The sequence below is a fragment of the Physeter macrocephalus genome, chromosome 11 (genome assembly GCF_002837175.3).
Source record: "Physeter macrocephalus isolate SW-GA chromosome 11, ASM283717v5, whole genome shotgun sequence".
Classification (NCBI taxonomy): Eukaryota; Metazoa; Chordata; class Mammalia; order Artiodactyla; family Physeteridae; genus Physeter; species Physeter macrocephalus.
In genome coordinates, this window is record NC_041224.1 from 119,605,173 (window position 1) to 119,613,401 (window position 8,229).

An 8,229-nucleotide genomic window follows, 5' to 3' on the forward strand; every position below is an offset into this window, starting at 1 on the left:
CTTCTGTCTTCTGAGTGTGGAGAACTGGCTCCTAATTGCCAGGCTTATTGTTTTATTACCACTGTTTACAAACAGGGAGAAACTCCCTTTCTTCCCACAAGCCTCCCCACTAGTTTAAGATGTAGATAAGTTCAGTATTCAGGTTCACTGTTTGACCCATTAAACTGGTATTGAGGTATAATTTGTGTGTTTTCCCAGTACCGTTGCACATAGAATGGGGTTCATTTCCACACGTTTGAATAAATTTATCCAGCTCAGTGAACCTGTTGTGAAGCTCAGCAAAACTCAGTAGGTGGCTTTAAAGTCCTGTAATTAGCCCATTACAGAAAATCTGTACTTTGGATTTTTGCACGTTGGTTAATAAGCATAACATGTTTCATATATAAATAACATTACATTAAATGATGCAATATAAAGGAATTAAAGGCCAATGGAGTTAAACAAAATACTTGAAAGAGACCTCAAATTAGCATGTTTAATTCCAACTCACTGAACAGGAAAAGCCTCTGGCTCTTACTGTACCAGTTCCCCAAGAGCTCAGGATACTGCGGGCAGTGCGCAAGGGGCCGGGCTCTCCGTTTGCACGTCCTACCTGTCATCTGTCGACTTTGTGAAGCTTGGGATGGGTTTACATTTACCTCATTTCCTTTCGTTTCTGATCATGGACAAGGAGACGAGTTGAAGGGGTAGAAGAAAAAAAGAAAAGAAAAAATGACTTCAGCCCAGCTGTGACTTCCTGGGATGGGATTTGTGTGAGCATTTCCTCCATGATGAATGGGGGGTGCTGGGGGGAGAGGGCCGGCTGGCTCTTTCTTCCTCTCTGCTTGCTTTTCTCTCTCTCTCCCTCTCTCTCTCTCTCTCTCGCATCTGTTTGACAACACTTCAGAATGAAGTGTTATGCGAATGTCACGTAGACGGAATTTACCTTTAAAGTTTCAATCATTTTATCAGAAATTTTACTGCCAAACAAGCCTGTTGTAATGTTGCCTCACTCTGGCCTATTTGAAAAAGTTTTCCACCTTTCTATGGAATGAAGTTCTATTTCCATTTAAATACCAAATGTAGTGTAACGGTACAGTAAACCTGCTCCTATGAATCAAGAACCAGTACAACACGAAGATGAAGTCGCTCTACAGTTATATAAAGATTATAACCGAAAAGAGTTGAACTACCATTCAGTGGAGAATGTAAGCTTCACGAAGCCAAGAACCCTGACGGTCTTATTTGCCTTTATATTCCCCTGCCCCAGCACAGTTCATCCATTCATTTATTCATCCACTGTTTATCAAGCATCTTCTGCATACCAGGCACTGCAACAGGTTTTGGAGATGGTAAATAAAAGAAATAAAATAAAAGAAACTCTGAAGAAAGAAACTGGCTAATTGGCCAAAAATCAACCCTGCAAAATGAATGCATCAAATGGTCGATTACTGAATCACTAATTTGTCAGATTTACCAAATGTAACTATCTATCAAAAACAAGTTTAACTATACAATCTACAATTTTTATAGGATGGTCTTAGTTAGTCAGTTTTTATTTGCTTTTTACAGCAGCATTTTGAAGAACTATAATTTGTCAAAAGCTATGGATAGGGCTTCCCTGGTGGCGCAGTGGTTGAGAGTCCGCCTGCCAATGCAGGGGACACGGGTTCGTGCGCCGGTCCGGGAGGATCCCACGTGACGCGGAGCGGCTGGGCCCGTGAGCCATGGCCGCTGAGCCTGCGCGTCCAGAGCCTGTGCTCTGCAACGGGAGAGGCCACAACAGTGAGAGGCCTGTGTACCGCAAAAAACACAAAAAACAAACAAAAAAAAAGGCTATGGATAGTTTACTCTTCTTATGGATAAATTTTATATTCATGAAATATTTCATGTTACCCCAAATTTTAGTTATTTTTCTTAGAAATATTCAGTCTGAAACAGATTTCTGTTTTTAAGTCATTTACAGTTTTGTCAACTCTTTAGCACTTAAAGGATTATTTTTGCCATTTTTCTAAGAGGAATAATGGCCTCAGTATATGATGTTGTTGCTTCATTATTTCCTATTATTATATTTCCTTATAATAATTATTACATTTCCTTCATTTTTTATTTTACCTATCTTTAGCATTTTTAGAATTTTTAACTAATCTTTTAAATTCTTTTTTGTAAATTTTAGTTTTATGGTAATATGTAAGTCAAATTTAAACTTTTGTCATTCATTTAATCATGCCAACCCCTCATGAGCCTCCTTACCTCCTTTACGTATCATTGAACACATTTGCCCTTTTATTTCAAATTTTTTGGTGCACTCCAATCATGTAAAAGTACCTCAATTTCTCCTTGCTAGAAAATAAAAATAGAATCTTTGGCTACTTCTAATTTCTGTAATTGTCTAATATTTTCAAATTATAACCATGATTAATTAATATTCTTTTTACAATTGCTTGGTGGCATGGTGGACTTAACTTTTGTTTCTGGCAATTAAATTTTTAAATTACAGCATTATACATGGAATGAGATTGTTTCAACTGACTTAGTTTCCCCATCTTTCTGAATGCCACTTAGGATTTCTCTTTAAGCATTTTTACATTCTTTCACCAATGCCTCAAATGGCATATCAGCCTTGATTTTATATGACTGGCAGTTAGTGTCTAAAATCCCTGTGTTTCATGTTAATTTAGTTACTCTGAATCCCTCTTTAGCAAAATTTCATACTTAAGGGAATGAATGTCAGAATTAGGGTACTAATCTTTAAGTTTTGGTTATTGGTTACTAAATACCCTTTCCTGAATATTTAATATATACTCTAAAAGGCTAAACCATTCTATGATCCTTAGCTGTTAACAATCAAACTTTCCTTAAAATGCTTTATGAGGACAAAATTAAAACCAATGAACTAAACCTTCATAGGAATCATCAAAAGCTGTTAAAAGATTCTCTCTAATACAATTTGCTGTATAATTTATAACAGAAAAATCATCCACTCTGTTAAACTGGTACTTTGCTAAATGCAGCTGTCACTCTGCAAACTGGACTTCAGCAAATTATTTTTGCTGAAATCCAGTGACTCAGAGCTAAAAATATTAAAAAATAAAAATAAAATAACATGGCCCCTGCCCTCATGGAGCTTACACATGAGAGAGACAGGCATGCATCAAGGAATCCCATTTCCCAGGTTAATGATAACATGAGGGCATATCCTGGGGGAACTGACCTCATTAGGGAGGCCAGGTCTGGAAGGAGAAAATTAACTAGGAGAAGCTGGGGGATATCGGCCTTCCCGGAAGAGAGAAAAGCATGTGCAGGGCCCAGGCCTACCGCGTGGATACGTAAGAGGCCCCCTACAACTGTCGAATGAATGAAAGATCTGTTGTTCGAGACTTCAGATTCGCTGAGCCCTCCCCCAGAAGGTGATCCTCCTTGAAGCTTAGGGGTCCCTTGACCTGCCTCCTGCAGAGTGCCTGGGAGGCCTGCCCAGCTAAGACCAGCAGGGGCACAGGTACTCCTTCTCACCCACACAGCCACAGCTTCTCTGCCCCTCACCCCACCCTCCATCCTGTCTCAAAGTTTTCCTAGAACAAGTTTTCCTTGTTGAAGGAAAACAGGAAACTTTCTGGCAGTAGCTGAAGGCCTTGTCAGCCGTCACCAGCTCTCCAAAGACAGCATTCCTGGAGAATGTTATTAATAAGCTTCATCCTAAATAACCCCACAGAACGTCAGCTCTCAGAGCCCTTGCCTACATTTCAGACTTGTTTTCTTAGAATTTACTTCTCTGATGAGGAGCACGAGACTCTCTTTGGATGTGGTCTAAAATTCAGAGCCCAGGAACTCACCCTAAACCCACAGAATCAGAATTTTAGGGGAAAGGATCTGGGCCTATTCATTTTAACAAACCCCCCACAGGTAATTTTACATCCTAAAATTTGAGAACCACTAGTATAAATGCTGAATAAATAAAACTTGAAGAAAATATTGTGGCAGGGTTTATCAGATGGGTTTTTACCTTTTTCTTTGAGTAAATGTTTGGTTTTTCTCTCACCTTCGTGTTGGACAATTTGTATTGGATGAAGGGCATTGCTGTTCTTTCTCTCCTGACACCAAGCAGAAGGTTTCTCCAGGAGCTCTGTTCTGGCTCCATGTATCAGCATGGATTCGCCTTGCACACACTGGGGCTTGGGGTATCTGGACCTTGGTGTATCCCATGCTGACAGCCACAGCTCCCAGGTGGGCTAGGGGATCATCTCTTTCACACCTAAGCCCACCTCCCTGGTGTAAACCCATTTCCATGCTCAGCTGTGTGACAGCACCTTCCCTACAAGTGAAGAGAAACGTTTGTGCCTTTACTCAGCCTCCTTTCATTTCCTAACTGCGCCCCAAACCGCCCATACTGTATAGAATTAGGTAGAAATGGGCTTTTCAGTAAATTATTTTCGGTTGAAGGTGGGTGTTTTTGCTGGACACACAGAGCATCATTGTCTAGATACCCTAGAGTTTGGTGCTCTGGGTAAGCAGTTCCCACAAAAGTGTACAAATATCCCCTGAGTTCAACTGTTCCAGTGGGAAGTTCACTGAGGAGAGGGGTGAAGAAAACTGTGAAGCTGGAGAAAACGAAGAAGGATTAAGACCTCAGACTGAGCCCTGATTCTGCTTTCCCAGAATCGTAGTACAACTGGGAAAGACAACCCACCGCTCAGCACAATTCCCTCCCAGTGATGTGTGGGTAATAATAGCTTCTCCCTCACGTCTGGCTGTGAGGCTCAAATGAGGCAACATTTATAAAGTCCTCAGTACATCTCCTGGCACACAACCCTCAAAAAATGTCAGCTTTTATAATTTTTTAAAATACACTATTTCTGCTTGATAAACTGAACGGCAAATAGGCATCCAGGAGAGAGGCCAGGGTTGATCAGAGTTTATCTTAACCAGACAAGGGGACAAAGTGAGAAATCCCATGATGTCACCCATATTGCACACAACTTTTTTGCCATAGGAGGAGGAATCTGTTGGAATCTGGTCATTTCTCAAGGAATGAAGCACAACAGAAGCATAATGGACTTTCTGTGTGTGTACCTGAAAGGTTTTGGACTCTATGTTTGGAACTCTTTGCCATCATAATGATGGATCAATGACCAGAATCCTCTTGGTAAAATTTAATCACTTGAGATATTTATTGAATACTCACAATGCGTAAGGCACTAGAATTGGTTCAGACTGGATCCTGCTCCCAAGAGGCCTACAGTTAAGCAGGGGTGATGAAATGTATATAAACAACTGAGAGGCAGAGAGACAAATTGCTTTCATAGTTCAGAAGAGGGAGAGATTCCTTCTCAGTAGTAGGACAGCAGAGAAAGCTTCATGGAGGAGAGAGCATTCGACCTAGGCCTTGAACGAGGAAAAGGAATTGGACAACCAGATTCGGGAGTGTGGAGATCCCCAAAGAGAAGCCCCACCCCCAGTAAAAGCGGGATGTAGGAGAACAGATACGGAAAACGGGGAGTCATCTAGTTTGAGTGAACTACAATGAGGCCCTCTTCGTTGAAGTTTCCCAAGGAAACTAGGAGTTTACTTGGGAGTTTCCTTGGGAAACAGGAAAAGAAAGTTTCTTTCCTAATGTAGACACTTAAAACAGGAAGCATCCCCTACATAGGTATTCTACTCAATTTTTGAAAGAGAAAGGTTATTTCTTGGTAAATATTCCAGGTGAAAATATTGTCATTAGATTTTTATGGCAATGATGTAAAACCTCCAATGATGCAGAGACTAACAGTTCAACATACAACAGATTTTCACTATTTGTGCCATCCTTTTCTTTTCTTTCTTTTTTAAATTAACTGTAAAGCCCCCTGTTTACCTCTCAGGATGTGGTGAAGATTTGTTAGTTGATCACAATGACAGGAAATAGCTTATGAAAAGAATTATCCAGCAGTGCGCTCAGCGGTCCCCCAGATCTGTCTCTTGCTTCCACAGTGTTTGGACAGAACAGACCTAGGTAAGCCCCTTGCTCCAGACTCTGGCCACCCTCCAACCTTTTTTCCAGTTGCAACCTTCGGAATCAGCCATCAGTTATCCTGGGCCACCGGGACCAGCCAACACTGTTTTTTGAGCTTAGCTCCTTATTATTGACCAACCATAAGCTCCCAGATCATCGGAATTATTCCACCGATGTGGAGGCCGAAGTCAACCACCCGGTTAACATGCATCTGTGGGGCCTCCCACACCTACCTCTCTCTGGGCATCTATTTACACCTCGACGATGTGGCTCTGGAGGGCGTGGGCCACTGCTTCCACGAATTGGCCAAGGAGAAGCACAAGGGCGCCAAGCGTCTCTTGAAAATGCAAAACCAGGGCTGCGGAGGTTCAAAAGCCACCTCAAGATGAGTGAGGTGAAACCCAGGACGCTGTGGAAGCCGGCATTCCCAGGGAGAAGAACCTGAATCCGCCCCTTTTGGATCTGCATGCCCTGGGCTCTGTCCACGCAGAGCCCCAACTCTATGACTTCCTGGAGAGCCACTTCCTAGAAGAGCAGGTGAAACTCGTCAAGAAGATGGGTGACCACGTGATCAACCTCCGCAGGCTGGCTAGTCCCCAGGCGGGGCTGGGCGAGTATCTCTTCGAAAGGCTCACCCTCAAGCACGACTAGGAGCCTCCGAAGCCCAGCCGCCTTTAAGGAGCCCCTCTGGTGTCTGGGCTTCTGCCTGAAGCCGTTCTCTGCAGCCACCAGGCAGCTTTTTAACCACCCTGGAGCCCTCTCCCAAGTCTTGGAGCAAATGGAAACAATTAAGCTTTTTGCAGAAAAAAAAGAAAAAGTATCCAGGTGATCACCATGACCAGAGCATTTTTAATAACAGTTAATATGAAAACGCAGTTGACATTCTCTCTCTCTGTTCTAACATACCAATATCTTTACTTATACAGTTATTTATACAACACTTGCCTGTACCACACAAAGATAGGAATGAAATCTTACCCTTAGTCCACCACATTCTCCTTCTTTGGAAAGTCTCAGGAGGAACATTTCAGGAAGGAATAATTAGAAAAATGTTATAACTCACATTCTTGGGTTTACTATGAATCATTTCAAATGGTAAAACTCTAATTGTGACTTCTTATTTGTTCCATCGGTTAAAAAAAATCATGAGGAGCTAAAATAGGACAGAAATCATGTAGAATTCTTTCTGGGCAGTGGCTATGCAGTTTGTTAAAGTTCTTAGGCGTGAGCATTGGGCAAAGGCAGTAATACAATGACCCAGCACCCTCCCTGGGGCTTGTTGTGAGGGAGTGTAGCAAACAAGCCTTGTTTGTAGAGTGACAGAGGACTGCTATCTGCTTGCTATGCGAGAACATCATTTACCCAGATTAGACTAACAGTAACGAATTGGGGCTGTTTCCAACTCTGCAGTGTCACAGGCTGGATTTAACAGATGAGCTGTGTCACTTGCTAATGAGTTGCCTTCATTAGAGCGTTCGGCAGAGGAATTTTGGGTGTCACTCGATGGTCTGAATAAAAAGTTGCATGTGCTTAGGTCTTAGGTAAAAAAATAATTAGGATAGACTGTTCTTTCATTTCGCTAAAAAATAATCCCAAAACATAATTTTAAAGACTAAAAAAGTTCTTGAGCTAGAAACGTTGCCTAGGAAAAAATAAAATGCTTGAAACAAGATATTATGTAGAATACGTATAATTAGAATATGCCAGTAAAATGTGTGAAGGACGGTAATGAGAAGAAAGGACTTAAAAGTGCGGGAAGAGAACATGTAAGAGACCTGCTAAAGTAGTTACCTCTGGTCAGAGAACCTTGCATGGTGGTCAGTGGGTGAAAGGAAATTTCTTCTTTGACTGTTTGAATAGTTAGCCTTTAAATGACTATATATTACCTTAACATTTTTTAAAAAATAACTTTTGACATGTTAGTCAAGAGTTCTTAGTATCTGTAGTGTTTGCTTTATCATTATCATTCACTCTGAGCTTTCCACAAATCAATTTTTTCACGTTGTTGGATTACAAGTAAGCGAAAAAATAAATACATAAAACCCCATGAGAAAGCAATTGGGGTGGGGAGGGCTGAGGGAGATTAAAACAAAGCACTTCATTGCTCTGACTTTTACTCATTCCTTTCTTATATTCTACATTCTAAACCTCATAGAATCTCTCTGCAGACTTCATAATTTCAGTTTTACCCAACTCATCCACGTTATAATTATGAATATATGGACATAATTAACTGAATCACTTTGAGAGAAGAAAAAAAA

At 41.2% G+C, this 8,229-nt stretch overlaps 1 pseudogene; it reads left to right on the forward strand.

The window, feature by feature from the left end:
- The first annotated feature begins 1,091 nt into the window (after positions 1 to 1,091).
- Positions 1,092 to 6,619, forward strand: LOC112061885 (ferritin light chain-like; annotated as a pseudogene).
- Positions 6,620 to 8,229: the final 1,610 nt, after the last annotated feature.